The sequence below is a fragment of the Athene cunicularia genome, assembly GCF_003259725.1.
Source record: "Athene cunicularia isolate RWA chromosome 17 unlocalized genomic scaffold, athCun1 chr17_part1, whole genome shotgun sequence".
Lineage (NCBI taxonomy): Eukaryota > Metazoa > Chordata > Aves > Strigiformes > Strigidae > Athene > Athene cunicularia.
The window spans coordinates 1740174-1766687 of record NW_020799122.1 but is presented as its reverse complement, the minus strand read 5'-3'; the positions used below and the strand labels follow the sequence as shown (position 1 = coordinate 1766687).

The 26514-nt window shown below is 43.1% G+C and overlaps 1 protein-coding gene across 3 annotated transcripts in view; it reads left to right on the top strand.

Annotated features, from left to right (window-relative positions):
• CRB2 (crumbs 2, cell polarity complex component) overlaps positions 1-26514 on the top strand; it is a 71854-nt gene that overhangs the window by 5726 nt on the left and 39614 nt on the right. The gene's annotated exons all lie outside the window — the stretch shown is intronic.

Genomic DNA, 26514 nt, shown 5'->3' with positions numbered 1-26514 from the left:
TGTTTCTGCAGGTTGGTGGAATATAACACTCTTGTTGGGGCCCTAAAAGATCGTCTGAGGTCTCCTGATGCTTAGCATCCTGCTTTGGGAGGGGGAGCACGGCGTGACTGCAGCTGGTTACAGGGCATCTCTGCTCTGGGCAAGGAAAGGTGACAGAAAGAAGGTTCTACACTCGCTCTGTAGCTGAGCACGTGGGGTTGGCAGTGTCTTATGCAGCAGGTTTCTCCTTGCAATTTAATGGCATAAAATTCTAAAGATTGACTCTTGGTCTGCAACTCTCCTCCCTAGAGGAGCCTGGACTGTATGAACAAACATCCAGCGTAGGACTGAACTCGACAGAGGTGCCCACAGTTTTCAGTCTTAATACTTTGTAATGCCCATGTGAGATCTGATCCTGTGATCTCTTAACCCTCACAGTGATTGTGGTTGATGTGGTCAGCACTTATATATTACTGGGATTTAGACATGAACCAGTCTGGAAATCAGCTGTTCTCTCCGTTGTGTGGGTAGAATATGATGCATGTTTATCTTCTATCAATATGAGAGAAGTATTTTCGTATGTATCAGTGGCAAGTAGATAAGTATTTGGAGGAATATGTATGTCCTTCCTCGAAAAATGTTGATACAGCTGTAAGGGATATTGTCTTAGGGGAGAGTGTGATTGGACCAGATAAGGGAAGACAGGAGTTTAGTGCAGGTCCTTAGATAGATATATTAGGTTGGGTTTTTTTTTCCTTTGAAGTTTAGGATTGAAAACCCAGCATCATTCCAAAGCAGAAACAACTTGGGTGGCCTTTTTATCACTAATAAGCAGAGTAACTAGGCAGGACTGTGACTCCACTGAAAAGAGGCTCTGTCGTACAAGAGGTTTTCCAGGTCAAGATTAAAAGCAAAATATCTCTCATCACATGAGCCTTTGTACTGCACCCATATTTTCTAAATGCTTTTGGCTTATCTTTAATGTTTTTGCTGCTATTAAAAATAAACCCAGCTTCCATCTCTGCGGGTGTTGTATTTAACATCAACAGTGAATAGGCTTTTTCATTCCTAAATGCTAATTTTTTTTTTTTTCTGTTTTCAATCTGTTTCTGGTACAAAAAGTTTTTGTTTTCAATGTTGGGTTTTTTTCTCTTCATTTTTTAACTGCATGTTTTCTCCTTTCCATATCTATTTCTGTCTATGAAGACCTATGTCTTTTTGATGGAAGCAATAGCTGAGTGTCTGTGGATGACCCTGAAGCCTAGAACTTAAATCGGAGTTTGTCTGAGTGCAGCTGGCAGTACAGTCATAATAATAAAAAAAACCCCTGTACCAGGATTCATTTTCATCAACAGAAAGTGGAGATCTCTGAGGCATAATAGTAATTGTTAGATAGAAATAAAATGCTTTGAACTGTGGTCAGCGATCTGGTCTAAAAATCTTACTATAATGAGAATTTTGGTTATAATGAAGTAGTTTTATAACTTCATTAAAAATTTTGTGAGACTACAGCTGTAATTTGGAAAATGTTCACAAGCCGTACCCTTGGGATGAAATACTGACCTTGCTGAAGCTGGTGTGTTTCCTGAACGTGGTGGTACCCAAACCCAGGATCTCAACGTGGGGTCAGAGCAGTTTGTAATTCTGATGTCTATTCATCTCGAAGAAGTTGAAGTTCTAGAGCAAACAGATAAGGCCCAGTACCCTAAACCCTAGATCTGACAAGCGGGTGTGGGCACATCCCTCTCACCAGAATCACAGGAGAAGCCTTGCTCTCTCGCAGGTTTTGTCTCTTCTGTGCGAGTGTGCTGCGTTCCGTTCCTGGCATTGCATAAACTGGGAGTAACCCTCCCATGTTTGAGACTCTTTACTCCAGGTACCGAGCATGGTGCTGCTTAACTAACTCGTTTTATCTTACAAAGCGATAAATGGGAAACGGAACTGCGACAGAGACAGGCCGTATTCCAGACGTTAGGCATGTACCTCAACATTTCCTAAGCTTTGGTAGCCGAGACGTTCTCTAAATGTAGGGTATTCAGTACCTGGGGATTGCAGTAAGCCGTGACTAGCGAGTGAGTTGTGTGTGCTGCTGAAACGCGCTGAAGGATTTGGGTCTCTGTGTCATATGAGGTGTGTGGACTGCAGTGCTGACTATAAATTTTGAAGTTTATCAGCTCGCCCCTTTAAGGGATAATTGAGCCCAGTCTGTAAAGATGGGCCCCTGGACAGCTCAAGTGTTTGGTAGAATCAATATCCGTGTGATGGCCATACAGCAGGAAAGAATCTCCCAGGGTTTACTTGCTTCAGTGCAAGTCTGAAACGGTCAGATTGGGTCAGTAGTTTCAGCAGACTCTGATCAGCTACAGTTCAGAGTGTCTTTCCACCAAATCTGTTAAGGAAGGCAGGAAACTTGATTCCCATAATCCATGTGAGGAAGCCGGAGCCTGTACAGGTGTGGAGGGTGGAGCCCTTCTGTCACACCTGGGCGTCAGCAGGAGTCTGGAAATGAGGGAATGAAATGTTTGAAAATTTAATAGACAGTTCTTCTGGGACTGAAGGAGCTGCAGGTCGGAGGCCTCCTTGAGGGGAGATGGTAAAGGATTTTAAAATAAGGCAACAAGCAAGTGGTGTTTCTAACGGGGTAAGGCAGGGACAGGGACCTCCTCGGGGTGTGACAGGAGTCTGGAGTCGGGTAGATGTGGCAGCGTAGGTTAAACCTGACGCATTTGGACAGAAAAGTGCCTGTATTCCTGGGAGAGAATATTCTACATGTTCTCGTGCTTAGTGTGACCCAGCTATGAGCGGAGAAACGCCTTGTTGCACAGGATGTCGTCTTTGCTTTATGCCTTAGATTAGAAGGTTCCCTTCCAGTTTTTGATCTAATTCGCCTGCATTAGGAGCGGGAAGTTGAAGATTGTTGATATATCTTGTTTTGTTTTTTTTTTTTAATTAACCCACCAAATAATTTTAATGCAGGTATGTATTGTCATCCTATTTTGCTTTCCTATTACGAATGCTATTCAGCACTTCTGCCTCTTACGCTTTGTGCAGCCTTTCTATCATTTAACTCAACAAATAAATGTAAAAATTCTATTAAACGTAGGTGTTCACAGAGCTATGACTTTTTATTTATTGCACTTGCTGTTTGATGACCTAAATGATTTCAGCTCTTCTAATTACTTATTTAAGGACTATTGATCTCTCAGGTTTCTTCTGGGAGGCCTCACGGAATAGTATATCGCACAAATAGCATTATAGTTGCCTGCAAATTAAGGCAAGCAGACAGACTGTTGTAATATTGTAGTAACTAAGCAGGTGGCTTATTTTAGGCTAAGTTCTATGTGAAATATTTATGCACTCATTTAAATACTAAAGAGCTAGAGCTCACGTAATACTGAGAATACAGCTATATGTCAGTCAGCAGTTGAATCTTCTTAGCAGAAAGCCCCACAGTTATGTTCTAAAGCCGTTTGGCAGTTCGGGTGCTCTGCGAGGAACCACAGAGGTCTGAGTCACTGTCCTTGGCTTTCCATTCCCACAGTGCTCGCGTAGTCCCAGGAGAAAGAGAACAAGAAGACTGTGAAATTTAGTACGTATGGAAGTGCTGTAGCATTGAGAATTAACATGTTATCCCCCTCATGCATTATGTTTCCTGATAACTTTTTCAGGATAGCATTTAAAATGCTCATATTTAAAACCCATATATATATATATGGTGCTCTAGGGCTGGCCTTTGAAATGTTCCTGCTCCCCGTCCCAAAGCGTTCTGTGGTTTATGTCATCATTCAGCTTTTGCTGATAACGTTACGTGACCCCCGTCAAGTCTCTAATAAGGTGCTGTGAAACAATTTTACTGAGAGCGAGTGTTGGAATGATCCTGCTGAGTTGCAAATAGGTCCCCTTTCCTTCACAAGAGACAAGTGGCTAATCTGATTTATTTCTGAACACCACGAGGGTCACGGGAAATGGGGACTGAAATACGTAAATAAGTGCTCCTGATGTCTCTTGGGGGGAGGCTTTCTTCTGAAGTTCTGTTTACATCGCTTGATACAATAGGCAAGTTAAGGTAGAATTTACAAGTTTGATAGTTTTATTATTCCAGTCACTGCTCTGTGGTCCAGGTAATCTGTACTGCAGGGTGTGAGACGGAGACCAGTAATGAATAATTTAGTCAAGATCTGGAGGAGATGAGATCTATCTCATTGTATGGGATAAACAGTTTCAGTAGTCTTCCAAAATACCAACTATCATTTTCCCTACCTCCTGACACTTGTAAAACTCCCTTTTTTTTGTGTGTTTTATGTCACTTTTTACTTTGTCATAGAAGCACAAGCGAGACAAATTAGGTAGCAGTAGCTTGTGGTAGATGTAAAGATGGTGCCTCACTCTTGTAATTCCAAATTCCCTGCGTTAGTCTCCTGTGTGAAAGAGAAAATAGAGATTGTGGTGTGTGCAGGAACTCTGAAGTGGATTGGAAAGAGTTGTACATCACTGGGATCAGCCGAGGGTACACGTTCTGCTTCTCTGGGGGTGTCGGGAAGGAGGGACGTTGTCTGGTGACTTGTGTGGTGGTTCAGATACACAACTGGAAGTTAAGGTACTGGGGCTGTTGTCCTTCTCTGTCGCTGTAGTTTGGTGTGCAACACAAGTGAAATCTCCAGATTCTTCTGAGTTTGGGTTCATCCTGTCTGTGAGATGAGGGATAGTGGTGATCTGCTGAGTGTTTGTGGAGTTTGCTTAATGCTTGCTGTACCGCTTTGGGTAACGCAGGCCAAAGCAGCCCATGTCGAGGAGAATAAAGCTCTGCCTAGTTTCAGGACTTCAGTACTGCTGGTGCAAACTACTTTCTCTCTTTTTTTTTTTTTTTTCTTCCCTCTTTAGGGAATTCCACCCTCTGTTCTGCATTTCCCTTTCAAGGAAAAGCAACATGCTTTTCTAAGATATGTTGAATGTGGTAGGTGTTTTGATCATGCTTAAATGTTACTGATGATCTTTTTCTTCCTCTGCTAATAAACCCCAGAATCTCAGAAAAGTTTTCTTTTAATTTATCTTGCATATTCTCTATCATACAGACAAACTTTTCTCAACTTTGGTAAGTGATTAAATGAGTTACGTGAAGAGTATGCAATGTTTTCAAATGATAGTTTCCTATGGGGCACCATCAGTAGGAAGATAACTAAGGAACGTTCATAATTTATATGTTTGAAGCCAGCATGGTGTATGTGTTGTAGATACCATTTAGTGTAATAAGGTTTCGTTATGTGCAAAAATAAAGTGGTTTTAAATTATTGAAAAATTTTAAACGTGGAAGTCAAAGGAAAAAGGAGGTTTTCCTGTTTCCTCTCAGTTCTGCTGCATTGTGCATCTTGCAGTTAGTAACCAACCTGCGTGTCAGCGCTCCCACTGGAGAACAATCTTCCAGGCTTATGCTGCTTGTACCCTGAAGCACAGCTGCTCTTCCCCAGGGACAGGCAGAATGCAGTCAAAGCTGCTTCTCTATTCTGTGCTCACTAATTGATCTCTGGCTTGGTCATTTCCAGCAAGGTCACAGAGTTGGCAGCTACAAAAAATGTTCTGTGGAAAATTTAAAGGGGAAGAGTAGAAGTACCTAGCATGGGATGTTCTGTTTTTTAGAATTCATAAATATTTTTATATGTCCGATCTTCTGTTTTGCTTCTGCGGAAGTCTGAAACTTGGAAAGCACTGAAACCAGAAGTTTGTCCATCGTGACCTGTTCCTTCAGTTTGTGAGTTATGCCCTATCCTGAAAATCGTTCCGTTCCCTTTGGAATTCTGCTTTGGAATTCCACTTCTGTCTCTATTATAACAGGGCATCAGCATTCTAATTATAGTTCAGATGCTGTAAAGGCAAAATGATTTCTGAGCAAGTATAGTGTGATCTCAAATTTCTTTCTCAGCAGAAGACTTGTCATGCAGGCCTTGAAAGGCATCCACGTGTGTGTTTTGCAGAAGGGCTCAAAATCAAATATGCTGCTTTCACAGAACTGCCTCTGATTAATTCAGGCGCTTTATTATTTGAAAGGTGATGGAAATGTGGAGTTAAAAAACCCAACAACAAACAAACCTCAACTGTCAGTCTACAAATGCCGTGGTCCATGTTGCTCATTAAACACCATGGAAGTGGTGCTGGCTGTCTTTGTCATTGTTACAGTAATGCCCTTTTTACAATGCTCTGAATGCTGGCGGCTGTGCTCAGCAGGTAGCGTTACAATGAGCGTGGCCTCTGTCCCAGGGCCACGTTCTGTCTGCTGTGCTAGCCCAGTTGAGCCATTCTAAGGATATTTGTGGGCTTTTTTTTTTTTTTTTTTTTTTTGAAGCTGTGTAGCATGCTGCCTGTGTCTGGTCTAGCAAAAACATGTGAGAACTGCAAATAAAAAGATGCATTAGCAAAGCTTAAGTGCTTAAATACTTGAAAAGTATTCAATAAAGGAAATGGTCCAAACTGGATGAATGCAAGACTGGAATGCCGAGGGCAGAATTAAGCTCTACTGCCTTATAAAGGGTTTCATGAATGGCGTGGCAGAGACTGGAAAAGGGGTTTTTATTGACCTGGTGAGACTTGCGTGATCTAGAAATACAGGGATTTTCCCCAAATTTTGTGGAGATACAGATCTGTTGTAAGAAGAAGCTGGAGCAACTAATAAAGGAAGGTTGACAGATGGCTAGTTGTTCTGGATCTTTGGATGGATGCAGAGATCAGTGCTGTTGTCATCATTATTTAAGAGACTGTACCCTGATGCTAAGAGCCATAAAGATGGTTAATAAGCGTTATAAAACATTTGCTTCCTATGAAATCGTGCATGCAAATTTTTGTTCTTACCTGAACTTTTCCAGAAGAAGGATTTGTAGGAATTGGGCAAATCCCAGGTCTATTGTATTAAATTTGTACATTTGTGTTTTTCCAGGCCTCATGCTCAATAATGAAGCAAAAGAGAAAGGTGCACTTTCAAACTAATTCGTGCGATGCTTGAGACACCAAATAGGCAATATGGAATTCTAGAACTAGACATGTTTCAGGAAATATAGGAGTATGTGTGGAATGGGAAACTCAAAAAGAAATAGGTCTGGGTATGAAAGAGGGATATGAGTTACAGTGACTCCCCGCCCATGCTGAAATAAGAGGCAAATGGAGATTTTGGAACTCTAACAGCTGTGACTTGGCTTTGGAAAATATTGATGTAGTGGATGAAAAAATAATATTCGAAGTGACATAGTTCTGAAGTAATGGAAGTTGGGTAGATGGTGTATTCTGTCTCTGCAGTAACTACTTGTGTTGAGAATTTATAAATTATGTTAAATAGTTGGTTTCTGTCTTACTCATACACATTTATTGCCTGCTCTGATTTTTAACCCAGACTTGTTTCTTCTTGGAAGCTTATTCTAGATACTGGAAGTTACTGCTACCAAAACATCTTGGTGTATTTATGCTTACTCTCTGTGCTCATTTGGAGTGTCAGAAGAGGTCCACAATATTTGGATAAATGCGTACTTTATAAACAGAGCAGTCCTGTTTGATGAAGCGCAGCTGGTGTACACAGAGCCGGCTTGGCTAACCTGGGAAATTGGCTAGATGAAATTCAGTCAATGGGAGTTTTATAAAGTGGTTTGTACTAAAATGATCTTTAATTATGAGCAGGTTTCTAGATTAGAGTTTTCTTGTGTGGACAAAGCAAACAGTTATTACTCGGTGAAATTATCATTATTTGGAGGGTCTGTGATATTTATTTCTGAGGTCAAATGCCTGTGGTTTATAAATTCTGTCCTGAACTTCAACTTGTATAGTCTGTCCAAAGTTTCCTGTCAGAAAAAAACAGTTGATAAAAGTTACTTGTCCCTAAAGATCCTTTTTCCTAACCCTGCTTTACTGACTGTTGGATAATTGGAAGCATTCTGGCTAGGAGCGTGTCAGCAGCGATGTTCCGTGACATTGTGTGTAACTTGGAATGGCATTATGGAACTGGAGGCTTGGGTAGAGAGGACTAAAGGCTGAGAACCAAATTCACAGGGAGCGGAAAGAGTCCATATGCCCAAGGTTAGGCATAAATTTAGCTCAGTGTTCAGCTCAATCCTACTGTAAAAGTCCTGCAAATCTGAAACTGTCAGTTCCCTTTATAGATCAAATGAATAGTTATTGCTGTATGTATTTATGAGGTTCACAATGTCATGAAGGTTTTAAAAAGACTGTGAAACAAAAAGTGGAGAGCATAGATGTGATTTATGTGGGTCCCCTTGGCTTGACTTAAAAGATTTTTTTCTTGTGGCTAGACCTTGCAGCATGCTCCTGTGTTGGGCAAAGCTGCTGCACTCATGAGACTGTCCCTCTCATGGGAGGGAGGGTTGTGGCCATAGAATCTTTGAGGAATAAAGCATCTTTAAGGAATAAAATATGCAGCTTCCTCAGCAGTGGAACGATGAGCAAGGTCTCGGGAAGGAGACATTCAGAAGAGTCTGTTTGTAAAATACTGTTTCTTCGTGTTGTGAACCAAATTGCAGTAAGTAACGTAGACTGTGTTTATACTTGCTCTCAACAAGCTAGTAATTGAATTATCAGCTAAAGACTAAAGATTAGACCCGATGTCTTTGGAAGAGGGATGTAGAAGCAAGCCTAATTTGATTATTGCAGCAAATCCATTTTCTGTTCATTGTGAGTTGAAGTAAATAGTGTGATGGTTCCGAACTTCTTATGCTCTTTCTGTTACACAGACAGCTGCTGGCGTTTGATGTTTTAACTTGTGTGAGACACGATACCACAGAGAAGAAATGGAAAATGAATGTGTTAAATTGTCATGAACCCCCGAGCTAATGAATTGATTTGATACTGTTTATTCTACTAGAACTCAAAGTGATTAATTGAATAAATGTTTAAGTTTGAATCTTTAATTTGTCTATAAATATGTATAGTAATTAATGAGGAGGCAAGAAATAATCTTGAGAGTCACCTTGGGCAGAGAATAAGCATGCATGATGCATTCTTTGGAACCAGAAATGTAATTATGGTATCTAACCTCTGCCACCAAGTGGCAGTTAGATTTCACTGCCTATCGTTGGCCCCAGCCGGAGCGGGTCTGGCTGCAAAGCCGCACTGCTCGTCAGCAGGCCAGCAATGTCCCTGCTTCAAGGGAAGGTCATTGTGCCTAAGGGAAAGACAAAAGCACAAATAGTCTTTATGCAAAATTAGAGCTGGAGTTTCAGAAGATTTCCCAGTGCAAAACAGACATCAGCCTGCATCCGTGACTGTATCTGAAGTTGACAGCTACTGTTTTCTGCTAGAAACTTAGCTTTGGGGAGCAGAGTTTAGTGTTTTGCCCAGTGCAAGGTACAGACCCAGTCTAAAGAGGTGGCAGGGTGGAGGTGCAAGAATGTTTCTTGTTGATGTCTGGCTGTTGCAATGGATAAGGACAAACCAGCCTGTAAAACTGTCTGGGAGGACTGATCATGTACCTACTAACACTGCTCTTAAAAAGTCTGTATTTATTTATGTATAGTATGCAACTATGCATTTAAAAATTAAGAACATAAAATAGAAGACAGAAGCAGACGGAAAGAAGAGAATGGAATTAAGGATGTAACACAGGAGTCATCATACTAATGGCTCATTTGTGTACGTGTACATTTACTATGGGTCCACTACAGGTAGCTCTGGCAGAACTTGATACGATGGTTAATGTTGGTGTTGTCACCACGATGTGTGTAGTTGTAGCATGACAACAGTAAAAAAAAAAAGTTGGCTTTTGTTTCCCAGTGACACTATAGCTAGATTATGTGACATTATAAGAGCTGATTCATTTCTGTCCCTCACAAAAAATGGTGGAGGTGTGAATATTGAATTAGAGTGGCAAAACCAGTCATACTGTTCAACAGAACAGTAAAACTGCTGATTAGGGAGTCCCAGAATAATCGGAACAATTCTGGGACTTGCCATACATTGCGAAACGACTGAGTGATGAGCAAGGCATGATGTATATTCTGTATTTAAACACTTCACGTGTAGTCAGTTAGACTTTAGAGGCTTATAGGTGTAACGTGCCAATGTATTGTGTTATTCCTGAACAGTATTTGGGCTAAATAAAGAATACAGCAGAAAGTTTTTGCTCGGCAGCAATGTAAACGTGTTCTTCTGAGGGGGCTACAGGGAATTTCTCGGGCACGAGGGACAGCTGCTTGCAGTGAGAATGGGCGTGCAGGTTCTCTGGGAATTACAGGATTCCATGAAACTGGAGTGAACTGCGGCAGGGCTTATTTATGCCTTATGCTGGGTGAGGAAATACTATTGCACAGTGCTGCTGCTTTCTCCAGAATTCCTGTATGCCCTCTGCTCCATACATAATTCATTTGCAATACATAATTAAAGGACTTTAAAGCCACACTTACTTTTGGATATTTAAATTACTCGGTGAGCCAGGGATGGTATTTGCCTTGTTTTTGCTTTTCCTTTGCCTTTATCTATAGTTTGTTGAAAGAGTGGGGACCACAATCTTCAGTCAGAAGCTATTGAGAACCACTGCCAGAAACGCTCATCGGTTCTAACTGATTGTCAGGATTAGTATTGTGTTAGGAAAAATGCATAATGATATAACAAAGTCTGATTATTTTGCAGTTGATGCTAGAAAATATCAGTGTGTTCTGCAGATATTCATTTCCTCTTGGTAGCAACATCTTTGCAAGGTGTAGCCTCTTGAGAGGAAAAAAAAAAAAGACCAACCCTGACTTGTTTTCCTTTTGAAGTACACAGATCTCACAGTACCAATACAAAACCTCTGCCTTGAATTGCCTAGGCTACCACACTTCGGAGGAATAGTATCTGAGTAGCAAATGAGTGTGTGTGACATCTGTTTTCTCATACAGATCTGCAACAAAGACTGGCTTACACATGGAATAAAAAGGGGAAAAAAAAATATTAGTTTTACGTCTTGAACTTTCTCACTGTTCCTTTCGGTTGTGGATTTCTTTTCTTTAGAGCAGTAGTTTGTGACTGGATTGCATGATAGTACTTCCAGTGCTATGAAGTGCTCTATGTGGAAAGTATTTCTTAGGTGCCTTGGGTCTTTTTGTTTGGAACATTGGATGTGTAACGTTTTATATATCGAATCACCAGCAAGCAGAGTGTTTGGATACAAGCTACTTAGAGCGACTGTCTGTGCTACTGCAACCCACGCGGGGCCCTGAGGGAGACCTCGCCACGGAAAGAAGTCTCAGATTTCCTTGAGCAATTCAGCATTGCCAAATGCTCTGTTTTGTTATGGCTGCTGGATTATGGGATGGAGAAGTACTGAGAAGATCCGTTCAGACAACACTGTGTTAAAAAAGATCTGTTTAGTGACGTCAGGAAAGAATTCAGGAGAATGCTTCTCTCTGCTCTGAGCACTGGAACTGCGAAGAAAACTTAAGGTTGAGCATGAGGTAGAAATCAATATCTGAAACATCTTCCAAAAACAGAATTGAAAACTAACATCCTTTTACAGCTCATGGCGGAAAGAGGCTCCTCTTCAGCTGAGCAAGCTTTCATTTACAGCAGTTTTAATAAAGGACCCCCTGGCAAAAAGACTAAATAATAACATCTTCAAATCTTCCTTTTACAGATAAAACAGTGTGTCTCTCGGAATCCATACTGCTCAGTTAAATCTTGCTGGCATGTTTTGTGGTGGGGATGCAGTCTTTGATAGTCCACATTAAGCCTTTTCCATTTATGTGTTGATAACATTTAGTTCCTTTCGCTTACAGAATATTTCTCTTTTGCACTTTCTACCGTTTGGTTTTCTTGTCCCTACTTGTGGGTAGAAACAACCAGTCAACAGCACTACTCTAGCACTTGACAACTCTCAAGAGCTCCACTACTCAGCATTTCCATGAATATTCCTGTAAGGAGCATCGTGCCAGGGCTGGGTACACCACTGAGCCACAGGTCTGAGACCTGCCCCGCTTTATGGCGTGGATAACCACCCCGATCGTGGGCACCTGCTGTCTCTGAGGTTACATACCTGGGCTCATCCCAGCCTCTAGTAATTGAGGCATTTTTCTGACAGGTCATTACAAACAGGATTTCACAGCATGATAATCTCAAGCAGAGGGACTCTCGCTATTCTTTTTTTCTTTTTTCACACTTTGCTTATGACACCTCCATCTGTTTGCTGTTCTGTGCTTGTATCGTTGCTGTGAAAAAAGAGAATGCAACCACATCTTTTCGTCTCTCTAAAGACACAACGGAGGACATAAAAGTTCCCTCAAAGCTTGCATCATCTAGTGTTTTTAACTCGTTGGCAGATGTTATTCAGGACTTACTCCCTCTCTCCATAGTTTTTGTGACCTTTGGCAATCTCACGGTTGTCACAATCTGCTGAAATGTAGAAGGGCTCAGCTTCCTAGCAGCATGCTCTCTGTGGGCCTGAACCAAAGCCTGCTGTAATTGCTGGTTATCTTTAATTACTTCATTGGGCTTTGAGTCAGATAAGTGTAAAAGATGCATAGTAACTAGCAATCTCTCTGGCTTCTTCTAGCACTTTGCTGCTTGTTGTCCAATGAATACCTCAAAACTTTGTTCTTTTTCTTTTAATCTTCCCATTTTAATGCCTTTGCTTTATGTTTCACAAGCTAAAGCTGTAAAAACGTCTTTGATGTGATATCTCTGTGCTCCAACCCTTTGCCTTGCTCTCCACAGAAATTGTCTCCGCTGGGCTCCATGCAAAATGGAAACACAAGAAATCCTGGCTGGGCTTGGAACTTTGAGTGCTGACTTCCAGGTGCTGAGATTACAGGTTTGTATGCTCTGAATGGAACAACTGGCTTGGTGGCTTCACACACACAAAAATAAGTAAATTACACATCTACCTATATGGAGTCCCAAACCTGATTTTGACTGTTTCTTTTTCCCTCATCCCCACTCCTTTCTTTTTCCCCCCCTCCCTACTGGGTTACCATTAGGGAGCCTGAGAAGAAGAGTGCCGTGCTTCTGTGGTTAATCTTTAGGGACTGAAGGTTGGGGGTGACTTTAAGTAATCTTTTCTCTTGTTTGTTTGGGTTTTTTTTTAATTCCTGTAAACAATAACAGCTGTGGTATTGCTCTTCAGGCAGGGAAGCCACTGTTGCCTATCCTTTAAACTGGGATGAATGAATCTGCTTCTCTGCTCCCTTATTGTATTTCTCCATGAAGTGGTACATGCATGTTGTGATAACCAGCATTGTATAATGCAGTAAAAGCCTCAAACTGGGAAAATGTGCAATCTGACAAGAAGGTGTAAGGCTCCCGATATGTTGCCATACTTCAGGCCCTACCTCCGCTTTGGGAACAGTTGTCCTGTAGAGAAAAAAGCTGGGTAGCACTGAGAAAATGCACAGCCTGAGTGCTTCTCCTCTGACAGCAGGTTATTTTTCTCTTAAATGTTTGTTTTATTTTTCATGTTTGTTTTAAGTAAGATCCCTTGCAGATGAAAGGTGCAGTGTTCAAAAGCTGAGAGACTGGAGAATGTACAGAAAAGCCCTTTCTGTATCTGAGAATTTGGACTGCCTTTCCCTGTGTCTCAGTTCTTCAGCAGCAGGGAATAATCTTAATGATTCTGCACTAATGAAGAATTTTGAGTATGTATTCTGTTTTCCGAAGAGGATCCTTAAAGAGTGTGATGTGGATTGTGGAATGTTTTACTTTTCATGTAACTGCATGTAATTGTTCTTGAGCTGCCTTTTACCTAAGCAATTCACATTAGTTTAAGCACTTGCAATTGCTGAGTTAATATTCTTGATCATGTTAACAGCATCTGTTTTGGGAGTGATTGCATTTGCAGTTACGCATGCAAAGCAGAGGGGGAGTACTCTCTTGTGGAACTGTGCTGATGAGTAATTGGGTAGCAGCAGTAACCTCTTGACCCCGTGGAAATGCAACCACAACGGCATACCCAATCCTGCACTCCTCTGAGGGGGTTTGTGTGACATGAATGAAGGTTCTGTGGTGAGGGACAGGCGTTTCTGTTCCGTTTAGCGCAGTGTAATCTACGTCCTCTTCCTCAACAGTTTAGTCTGCAAAAAATTGTGAGGTTTTTCTTGTCGTAATTGCTGTTGTGCCTTATTAACCATGATTGTCTACGCCAGCATACACAATGACTGTTCTCTGTTGACAACTGTCTCACTGTCTATGTTTTCATTTGGTTTTCAGGATGTGAATACATTTTCTTTTCCATGTGATGGTGGCATTGTTCAACATCTTTGCTGATGACATGGACAGTGGGATTGAGGGATTCTCAGCAAGTTCCCCGCTGACACCGAGCCATGTGGTGCGGTCGACACGCTGAGGGAAGGGATGTGCCGTCCAGAGGGACCTGGACAGGCTGCAGAGGTGGGACCCAGTGAACTTTACGGAGTTCAACAAGGCCAAGTGCAAGGTCCTGAGCACAGGTCGGGGCAATCCCAAGCACAAACACAGGCTGGAGAGCTGCCCCAAGGAGGCCTTGGGGGGGTTAGTGGGTGGAAAACTGACTGTGAGCCAGCAACGTGTGCTGGCAGCCCAGAAAGCCAAGTGTGTCCTGGGCTGCGCCCAGAGCAGTGTGGGCAGGAGCCGAGGGGGGGATTCTCCCCCTCTGCTCCGCTCTGAGAGACCCCCCTGCAGGGCTGGGTCCGGCTCTGGGGCACCAACAGCAGAAGGACACGGACCTGCTCCAGCAGGGCCAGAGGAGGCCACGGAGATGCTGGGGGGGCTGGTGCCCCCCCTGTAAGGACAGGCTGAGAGAGTTGGGGGGTTCAGCTGGAGAAGAGAAGGCTCCAGAGAGACCTTAGAGCGGCCCCCAGGGCTGAAAGGGGCTGCAGGAAAGGGGGGAGGGACTCTTGATCGGGGAGTTAGGGATAGGAGGAGGGGTGACGGCTTTAAACTGACAGAGGGAGACTTAGATGAGATCTAAGGCAGAAATTGTTCCCTGTGAGGGGGGTGAGGCCCTGGCACAAGCTGCCCAGAGCAGCTGTGGCTGCCCCCTCCCTGGAAGGGTTCAAGGCCAGGTTGGACGGGGCTTTGGGCAACCTGGGCTGGTGGAAGGTGGCCCTGCCCGGGGCAGGGGGTGGGACTGGATGGGCTTTAAGGTCCCTTCCAGCCCAGAGCATTCTATAACTCTGTTCTATGAGGGTGGGCCACAAAGGGGAGGGGTCATTTAGGGTTGAGTCTGTATCTTCTTGCATAAGTTGTTACTTGGGTGCACGTGCTAAAGCTGCTGACCTCCTAGGCTGGTACTGAGGCAGGGCCTTCTGGAAAGGCCCCGTGTTAGGAGAGGAGGTGCCATGTTTTCTATCTGTATTACCTCAAAAGCAGTACATTGCTACTACATTGTTACAGAGCAGCGTAATTCAGAGCATTGTATGAAAAGTGTAATGGTCAGAGGAGATGCAGTAACAGCTCTCCATCAAATATTGATAAAGTAGGATTATTAATTAGAGCAGGGGTGTAGAATTAAAATGTCCCTTGAGTTTCATTCCCTATTTGATGTGAGAGTGCGGTTTTGTGGTCAGAGAGTATGAAGCTCAGGACAACTGGAATATTTTCTCATCTCTTCAATGTGTTTGCTTAATGTCCTTAGTGGTTCGGTGGATATATGATACCATTGACCAGAGTTCACGGAATTATGATATGCTCCTGTGGTGGCACTGCTGAGAGTGAAGGATCTTTCTGTTAGTGTAGTTTAGTCTGATTTGTAGCTCATAAAAAAGAAAAACACCTCTGAAAAAGCTGATGATTTGCGGTCCTGTTGTCCTGGAGTCTCCTCCTCCTTCAAAGCAGTACATGCTTTTGTGAGATGGTGAAAACACTGGATCAGTACCAGGGAGCAGAGAGCATATGCCGTTGGACTGCTTGGCCCTCTAGTGCAGAGTGGAGGATAACATTTTGCTTTTGACAGTGTGTATGGTGCTGAGCTAAATAGATATCAAAGCAAAGAGAACGAATTGAATTTCCCAGTTACAGAGCCCTTGTATAAAAAGGAGCTTTCAGATGTCTCACACTTGAAAAAGACACTGCAGGTTAGAAATGAGATCTCCTTTTAGAACAAAGCCCTAATCTGCATTACTAATAACAGCTGAGGTCGTTAAAATAGAAAGAATTTCCCTTTGAATTTCTTTTGAACAGTATCTGCATTCTCTGCGTCACTAGTGATAGCTTTTCTTTTCCCTCAGTTTTGATCCACCAGGACAGTGCAGTTAGGATTCATTTTCCTCTCTAGGTTCTTCCTGGTTCTAATATTCTACCTAGAAAAAATGTTTTAGACCTATTATAATCATACAAGTTCTGTAAAATCATTCTTCTATTCCTAAGCACAAAGTGCACATTCTTGGCATCCCTCAGTATGTGTCTGTTTGTGCAGTAGCGTTTTAACATTCCCCGTGTGCCCCAAGGCTTTTTTTAACTGATAAAACTCTTAAATCTAAAGCATCTTCTCTTTGTCTCCCCCCCTGCCTGCCTCCTCCCCCTCCCCTCGAGTGTTTCCCTGCTCTCTCTAGAGCCATTAAATGTTCTGACTATGCACTTCAGGAGATCAATATGCTTTTGGTATTCAGAGGCATTATCATTCTGAGACTGTACGACTAGTATGTATTCATCCTATTAACATCTGCTCAAAATTCCCAACATCCCACCACAGCTACCAGAGAATGACCGTTTTGTCCTTGGTCAGGCTCTGTGGATTGGATGCCTGACACCTGGCTTATTGTCGGACAGATTCCATTTCCCTCTTTACTTTGTTTTGACCTTATTTCACCCCTGGAAACTCAGTTGCAGCTGAAGATGGATGAATGAATTGGGAAGCATTATGTCCATCGCTGCTGTGGCAATTCCTGTGTGTTACTGCTCAAACAAGTTATTTGGTTCCTAAATTGTAGGAACCTGTTCTGACCTAACAGTGAGATTCTATCAGCCCACAAGGATGTGCTTGTCATTGAAGTAGTGTTTCTGTAAAGCAGTAGAAAAAGACAAGAGATCGAGTCCTCTGCTGGGCAGAATCAGCAAATCACTGTCTTTACTGGCTAATTTAATGGGGGATTTAAATTCATGGAAAGAGAACGAACTGTGGCTTTGACTTCAGTGTTAACTCTAGTGGATATTTGGTGGTGGGAATACAAAGTGTCAACGTTAAGACTTTCACAGAAATTGCCAATAGGGTTAAGTTACTGAGGGAAAATAAACAAGGAAATTGGAGTTAAGTGTGTACCAGTGTTGAAGTTAATAGCCAGGAATGGATTCACTATTTTAAAACCATGTCTGAAGGACATAACCTCTTGCTGAATAAGAAGAAACTGTTTCAAGGTAGAAAAACAATGTGTTGACATTCCTGTCTTTCTCCCGTACATTTTGGTTGGTTTTGTTCTCTCATTCATGTACTCCTCGGTCATTCCCATGTAGTGTGTGCTCTTGAAGGCTACTTAGGGTTTACTCTGACTAACAAAAAAGTCAGAGTGATCTTTAACTCCTTCAAGATTTCAGGGAAATGGCTGTATGATTCCCCAAGTTATAAGAGGAAATGTAACAGCCTATACAGTTGACAGTATTGGAAGTTGACTTTTTACCTTTCTGAGCGAAACGAAGCTGTGAAATCTCAGAAATACTGGGTGCTGTGTAGTGGCTAATCTCCATGTTACATTGTCTGTCCTCAGAAGCGAAGGGAACCTGTGTTTTAACAAGCTTTACACAGAGGTAGAAATGTAATTGAAGACATTTTCATTTTGTCTCGTAGTACAAGTGATAGTGGTTTGTCATTTTCTCAGAACACACACAACTGAAGAGATTTTCTCCTTGCTTCTTGGATTCTGTTTTCTCCAGAGTGGTTCCCCTACTGACCTTCTGGGAAGTGAGGCTAGCAGAGGTACACAAAGTCCCTTGGTTCAGTGTCACGCATGCGAAAGGCTTTAGGATCAACTGGACTTTAAGTCTTCAGCCAAAGATTTTTCTTTGAAAAGCACTGATAGGCCCTCGTGAAGCATCTGTGACTCACTGAACATACAGGTTAGCAAAGCAAAAGATCCAGAGATCAATTCATACACCACGGAGTGAAATTAAATTTCTGCAACTGTTCTGCTGTTACAGGAAGTTCAGCCATCTATACTTTGGCTTGCTTTCTGGTCACAGGTACAGGAAAGGAAGTTTTTCGGAAGCCATCTCCTGTAATAGAAAGAGGAGGACCTAAAGCTGAGTTGAAAGCAGAAAGATCCATCATTTGCCCAGATAGTGTAGCTAGACTGACATATGCAGTCACTCCCAAAGCAATGACAATTAAATTGTCGGGTTTGCAGCTTCTCTCTCATAAAGCATTCAAGCATAATAAATGATGCTGACAAACTAGCCTTGGTGTGGAAAACTTCCTTAAAGATACAAGATGCTGCTTCTTACTGGGGCATATATAGAGTTGACTTTCTTGCAGTGGAGTTTCTCAGGGATGCAATGGATAGAGTTCCAATAAACTGTCTAATGTCATGTTTCTCTCCAGAAATTATATGTATCATTGGTGAATGGCAAGGCTGGATTGGCATTAGAGATCGGATTTAATTTGCTGAGGTGACTTTTGACTGTAAATTTTTGAGTGCTTACGTGAATATGGACTCTTCTGCTTCAGGCTTTGCTGCTGCTGCTTCCCTTTCCCACACCTGAGGCCTTTGGCAGTGCAGTCACAGAACTGATTGCTCTTGAATTCCAGCGTGAGCAGCAGAGGCCCTCGGCTTAAAACTGCTCCATATATTAAAGTGCCCAGTCAGCCACCTAGAACTGCACCGTTCCCGTCATCACAACTGATGTAATGTGCACCCAGGATTGGGCATCACATCTCCTTTGTAGCAAGAAAGCCATGTTGACCTCATGCAATGGGATGTATTGTGGATATGGAAGTTGATGATATCATAGCTGGGCTTCTTGATTATAGACGGTGTTTTAATTCAGCGTGCTATAAAAGCTTCATTTTTCTTTTTTTCAGAGGCCATCGAGCAGATTTCATTTCAGACGTGCTGATGAGCTCCTGTGCACATTCAGCACACCGGTTAGCAGAGCTAAAGATTCAAACACTTGTGTTGCAGATCAATATCACCTTTTGCAGAAGCTCAGCAGGAGCTTGCTTTGCCTGCTGTTGCAAGATCTGAAGTAGAAAATGTGCATAAACCACGCTCCCTAAGAGCAGTGGAACAAACTAGAGCTTCCCACAGGGCAGAGAGAAGTGCTGAAGCCCTAGAAACTTCTCCCTGCCCTTGTTTGTGGTCCAGCTATGCAGTTAGAAGCAAGGGAGGATATTTTTCAGAAGCAGACATGAGGGATTAGGCCTGTTTTAAGTCTGCAAGGATCATAGAATTAAGGTGGGCATATCTTTTGAGTTTATTTTTTACCATGTCTTTGAAATAAAGTTTGATTTGGCGCTACTGCTATCTTAAGACCTGTAACTGATCACTCATAAACTTTTGCTTTTCTGAGGTTGGCAAAATGCTTAGTATATTGCTACAAGTCACCTGTTGTATTTATCATCACTGATGTTGAGCCATCTTTGGCAGGGAAGGTGTATTTCCATGACATCTAATTGTACAGGTCCCTCATTGATTTTAAAATCGTTTGCAGTAATGAAGCAGTACTAATAGAGAATGAGAGCATTAACTAAATGTGGGATTGTCTCTCAGCTCAGATTGTTCTGATCTGACATTAGTGCTGCCAAAGTAGCAATAATATAGTTGGTCATCATCAAAACCATTCTGTGCCAGAAGGAAGCAGGAGTACAAGTATATATGCTTATTAAGTTAAATTTGCTGACTTAAGAGGGTCTACACATACAGAGCAGATCTGGAAAAATTGTTGCCAGTGTGGTGACATGTTAATTATTCAAGTCTTAATTATAAAACCAATTCAGTCTTATTGATGCTGGGATGAAGCACCATGTGAAGACCATGAGAACAAGCTTGAATGCTGTTAACAATTATGTAAATATCTGTATTTGTCATTCTTAAAGGCTTGTTAAGCAATCTGATAAATGGATGGTGATGCAAACACCAGGATTTAGCATCTCAGCGAAATGAAATGTCTGCCCACGTGCCAGTGCATGCTGCAGTAATCCTTGCAAGGCTGCCAGACCCTCTTATCCTGGTGACAGCAGATCCAGCCACTTCTGCACACCCAGTTTAGGTATGGGCATTATATCTGTGAAGAAGAAACAATGGACTCACATGGGAGCTTCAGTCTGTGAAATATTCTTAGAACAGAAGTTAACCTGGGAGGCCTTTGCTGCTCTGTGGCAGTCAGTGGTTGTGCTAACGCTGTGTGAAACGTGGCCTAGGAAGTCAGGAGTGTGCAAGACAAAGATACTGGGAGTAGCTGGACAATATCTCCAGCTTGTGAGGGGAGACTGAACATAAGGCTGGTTCTGTAAGTTGTCCTTTGCCTTCATATTGGCAAATGTATCTGTTTAGCTACCTGGGTTAGATTTGGAGGTAATAGGAGTATTTCTTGAATGGGGTGTTCATTAAGGCGCAAATGCACAAAAGCAAGCCCCACATCTTCGGCTTCTTGGAGAAAATTACTCATCCCTCAGCATTTGGCACATCTGTGGCCTGCATCCATTTTACTCCTGCCACCTACTGTGGTAAGAATATCCAGTTTTTCCCAGAGGCCTTGTTACAGAGCAGACTGTGTGCTTGAAGTCTATGAGAGGCAACAGAGATTGCATCTGGAAGGAAAATGAGGCAGAGCTTGCTGATTTATGCAGTATTCAGAAGTCATTTCCATGGTAGAGAGGGATGTCATATACAGGCTTTGAGGCTAGACTCTGCTTCAGATCACCCAGCTCACATGGTGCAGCTAGATGTGTTGGTTTTTCAGGTCCAGCTGGGGGATTTTCCAGAATTCCCCTTTTCCCCCACCGCCGTGTTTGGCCTTCACAGAGTGCAAACTTTTGCATTCCAAGTTTCCTTTCACCCAGGCTCTGCTGCAGGGCATAGCTCCCTTACTTTGGCACTGCTTGTAGTGCCTTTGGTTCTGGCTGAGCATTTAGCTTTTCCCCTGAAGCCTGTTAAGCGCCCTAGGCACCAGCATGACTCCAGGGTTGCCAGCAATGCAGACATTTGCAACAAACATATGCTAATTCAGAAAGTTGCCTTTCAAAGCTGTTTTTGGACTGGTAGATGAGAAAACTGCCTAGCACTGCCCTCCAGTGGCCTTGAGAGGCTCCCTCTGAGCAGTGAGAGTCGGAGTGAAAAGGGGTGTTTACAAGCACATTGGATCAGTTTGACAAAAACAGCAGCAAGAAGGCTTCTCAATAGTCAATGCAACTTCAAAACGCTCTTAGATCCAGGCAGTGTATTGGACACATCCTTCTTCCTGCTATAACATTTTACTGCAGAAAATCTCGCTTGAGACCTTTCTTACGCTGTTAGCTGCTTCCCGTTAGCTGATCGACATTCTCATCTTCCCATCTGCCAAGAGAGGCCCCTTGGAAAGGATTCACCTCCACCGAGGCAGCTGTGAGCAGTGGAAGAGGATCAAAGGCTCTTGGTTGACCTGCAGTACTCCAGCAGGGTCTCACATAGATCAAAGGGTACATACGTGGTTAGAGCCTGACTCCTGTAACTTCCTTTAGCGATAACTTGGCAGAAGTACGGTCCTATCTTTACGACGGCCCGGTCTGCGTGTGTTGGGAATAAGCTTACAGGTTGCTGAGGAAGCTGTAGGTACTCTGCCTGTAATGGATATCCTGGTTATGGTTCTTACAGTTTGTTCTTTTTTGGGATGAGGCGTGTAATGAAGATCTCTGCACAAGCAGCCAATATTGCAAGGCAGAAGAGGTGATCTTCGATCTGCTTCGATTTTGTCCTCTCAAATCCTAACCCTGGACTTCCCATATGCTGCAGATCAATACAGGAGTCTTCTGAGAAATTGCTGGTGATGCTGATTAGAAAAAGTTCTGCTTAAGATGTCATTTCTCTGTAGAAATGGTATTCTTTCAGGAGGACCCGGTGGTGTCGCAGTTTCTCGGTTAAGGCAGGATTTCCGAGGTGTTGTGCACAGCTTGTAGCTGTATGACTGACATAAATCTGGCGTTTGAGACCAGTCTCTGGTGTGTCACAGGATGGAGAGCCCGTTGCCACAGGATGGCGCCTGATGGCCAGGCTTGGGGGGTTGATCTGGGCAGAGTTAGACCCCAAACATAACACATGGGATACGTATGCTACGTTCAGTCTTAACCCACATAGATATTTCCTATGAAAGACTCATAAATAGATGTTCATTCTGCCATTGTCCTACTGGACTGCCAGCCCTCTTCCTCAACGCTACAGTTTTATCTGAGCGTGTTTATTGTGCTCCAGGAATGTGACAGTGGGTCAGAACTCTGACCCCCCGTTACACTGCTCTATCGAGGTACTGCATTGCAAGGAATAGCAACCTTTCTGCCTTTTCTTGTTGTGGCAATTGTTTCGTTGCCATTACCTACAACTGACCAGTGTCGTATGCTCAATACTCTTATTAGGCAGCATGATTTCCTTGACAGCAGTTCTGATTAGCAATGGTAGGAAACCAGATTTATTGTGTCTAGGAAGTGCAATTAGGATGCCTTGAGATGGGAAATTTTGTGTGATTTTTTTTTTTTTTTTTTTTTTTTTTTTTTTTTTTTTTTTGACAGGTTTTGACTGACAGAACGCCTCCTTGTCTCTGTGGATGTGTGGATGTTGCAGTAGGTCTTGGTGTTCGGTGCCGTTTGGCACCGTCCTACAGTGTTTCAGCATGTGTCTGGTTGTGTTGGTTTGGCAGTGCTGGGGATACCTGAATTTCTTTTCGACGCTCCTGTTTTCACAGTGGCCTTTGCTGGAATTGGTGCAGTGCACAAGGGGCATCTAGTGGCTGCATGGAAAAGCAGTGACACTGCAGGGCAAGGGCAGTAACTTCGGGTTTTACAGGAAAGAACAAATTTCAAGTTAGACATTGGACCCCAGAGAGCCCTCAAGCATTATTTCACCAAACTGTATTTGGCCTTTTCTGTTTACAGAATTGACCTGTGAGTCTGTAGGCTTGAAATTCCAAACCCTGGACTTTTAAAAAAACCATACCTGTCCCTTTTCAGCAGTGGCAGAGAGCAGAAGAGAATACTGAAGCAGTCATGCCTTGCACCCTGGTTTTGAGTAGAACTGGAAGTTTGTTTCTTTACGAGCTCAACTCCCCAAGTTCCAAGTCCATAGCCACTATTAATATGGACTCCTTTGTTTATGGTTGTGCCTAATAACCTTCAGAGGATGAAACTAGGGGAAAAAAAAAAAAGCAGATTTTGCCGCTGTTCGCTTTCATTGTTCAGTTCAGAAAAATAGATTTGTATTCAGTAGTGAGGTTCCAGAACTGTAAGGAGGGAAGGTGAGGCTCTGTAGGCAGCGACAACACGTGCATATGACAGGAGAGAGGAATGCCTTTATTGTTACCAGCTTCTGTCTGTGATGTTGGCCATCATATCACACACGCTCTAGTGTCCAATCTGTCACATTAGGATTATTTTAAACCCTGTGTGAGGCAAGACTGTGAAACTCAGGCAAGTGTGCACTGTTCTTTGGATGGTACTCTTGCTTAGGTACTTTGCTGCACAGTTCATTCTGAACTGTTTGTAAAAAAATGTAGAGGATTGTTTTGTGAAAAGTATCCAAAAAAGGATAGAATAAGAGGGCAGAAGGGTTCTGCTGAGTACCCCAGAGCTACTCTATCCCTTTTCTCTTAATCCAGTTTGCCTAGTGCTGCCCCATTTTCATGGCATGCTTTTCCGGCTTGCCCAGTTGCCTGCCTACTCCTGAGAATAGAAGCCTTGCTGTTACGCTGTCCTTAAGTCTCTTGTAATAAGTGTTACACCAACGAAAGCAGCTGTGTCCTTTGGCTCTAGTTTTAATACTATGTTAAAGAGCAGATTATACTGACATTGGACTGTAGCGAGGCGGAGGTAACACAAACCATGGCTGGTTTGGGGAAGGCTTTAGCAAGGATGACTAAGGACTTGGAGCTTATGCTTCAGATAAATCCACACAATTGTGCTCCTTCTTTGGAAATGTAGTCAAGCCTAACAAATCAGGGGCTTAACAGAGTTGCATTAGGGTTCTTTAATTGGACTAAGCTGGTTAATACTCAGACTGGCTTTTGTATGCCCAAGGGTCCAGCACAGAAATGGTCTGCCGTTTGTGCTGGCAAAATCTTACAAAATTGTGACCATGAACGTTGGAAAAGTTAAATACTGATATCCTCACAGGTAGACACTGGATCAAGGTATTTTGATTATTATAAGGAAGTTGGATGTCTTGACCTACATGGGCTTCGTTAGCTTGGGTTTTGAGTGACCCTAAGTTAGCTTTAAGTCCTGATAGACCACTTGGATGTGCTAGCAGTTAACAGTGGTCACAGAAAACAAATGATTTTTTTTTTATTTTTTTTTTTTCCGAAAGGATAGTCCCCTGTAACCTGCTACAACCCCCAGGACTGACAATATGTGTGTTCTGGCAGTGGTGCAGGCAGGAGAGTCTCACCTCTGGCTGTGGAAGGCTTTGAGAACTTTACACTGCTGCCGTTTCCCAGGCTGCTCAAGTCCAAACCCTGTTGTGACAAATGCATGAATCAGTACATTCAAAAAGATATTTGTAGCATTTCTGCATGTGTGCCATTGCTGACATACTGGCCATGTTAGCAGTTCAGGTCAAACCCATCGGCATTAACTTGACGGAAGGACCACATAAAGACCCCAGAGTAACACTCAAGTCACTAGCACAAGAAGCTCCTGCTTGAGACATTTCTCAGATGTACTGAGAGACACCAAGAACGTTCCTCTCTGGAGCCTTTTAATTGTTTAGCCTCTGTTAAGCAGTTTTGCTCTTTTCTGACTCTAGGTAGTGCGTAGCAAGTCTTTCGTAGCTAATGGCTCTGTCAGGGATATGAGGTGCCACAGGCCACACAGCACAGCAGTAGCAGCAGACCCTCTGTGGGAGGACCTCCAGTTTCTTGTGTGAGGGAATTTGTTACACTAATTCTGTTTTTATGAAAGCTGAGCGTGTCCTTCAGGTAGACATATGAGCCATAAATTACTCTGGGTAGTTTTATTTCCCAACTGTTGTGCAGTGTTGCACAGTCAGCTCACAGAAGTGGCTGTATTCAGTGAAGGAAGAGTGATGGCTTCTTGCGGTGTCAGTTGTGCAATGGATTCATGTGTATTTGCTTTGATTTGGAAAAGGTGAGTTGTTAGGAGGATAATTCACGCAGGTGAGGCAAAAAAATTCCGAGCAGAAAGATTCTGCACATGTCAGTATCTGGTTACATCCTTCGACAGCAAAACGAGATTCTAAAGAGAGAAATGAGTTCCAGATGGTTGTGGTAACTGGCAAGAAACTAATAGTGAAGCTGATCTTGGGAAAACAGACTGAAGACACCAGAGATGAAAGTGCGGGCAGGGTGGTCCAGATAAGGTTGATAACACATGATATATCATCTTTGGAGCATTCCAAGGCAGGATTGTGAGGTGAACCATTTGTTCCTGAATTGCAGTGTTTTGTGGTGAAAACGCTCTTGCCGTGACTGTTCTGCTTTCTGCACCGAAGGTAAAACCAGGGCAGTAAATACCCCATTTCCCTGCACATGGCCCGTCAGCCTCTGTCTGCTCTGCCAGGATGCTGAGATAATACAAACTGCTCGTCCTAGGGTTGCTGTTGATTTCCTCATGTGCAGTCTAGGTCTGTCCACAGCAATTCCTTGCTATCTTGCCTATTTCTGGTTTAAACTAGGAGTTTGTATGGCATTTTACCTGCCTTCTATTATTAGTGGAAGGGTGAGGCAGTGTACGTAATTCTCATTACGGTTAATTTAATCCAATTGTGATGTGGATTTAGAGGTACTTAGTAGGTCACAACTGAGTGTGGGCTCTGTCTTTTTTACAGTTACTCTCACAAAACAATAGGCACTGATAATTTTTTCCACTTCTAAAACTCAACACGTGCGTGTAAAGGTGGTGATGTGACTTGGTGCTCCTGTCGCGCAGATCCTTCTCCTGTTGATCTCTAACTGTTCCGTGGCTGGGAGGAGGGTTCACCTACGGTTTTGTGGGTCGGTGTGTTTTGCGGGTTCACGCATCTCGTGGTGTGTGAGTGAGCAGTAAAGACCAACGTGGACTAGCTCTGCGCTTTGGGATTAACAGTGCGGGTTTGTTGTTTTTTTTGTCTTTTATCTTAGTTTTGCTTTGAACAAAGCAGCCTCTATCAGAAGAGTGTGATTGATCCTCGTCTGGAGTTTGTGAAGATGAGCTGTCGCAGAAGCCGCCATCCTTAGAAATGACCCCAGGCCCGCCCTGAGCTCCTCTCCCAGCCGTGGAGGAGACGCCGAGGTTTGTTGTCTTCATTATACAGCGGGAATTCAAAAACCAGCAAAAAAACCCCCACAGGGGCCTTTCTTCCTTTGCGCCTGTAGTGCGAACCTCCGAGTTCCTCGGGATCTCTGGCAGCCGAGGCTCTGGAGACGCGGGCCGCGAGGCTGCCGGCCCCGGGCACTCCGCTCCGCGCGGTCCAGGCGGCGTTTTCCCGCTCTCCG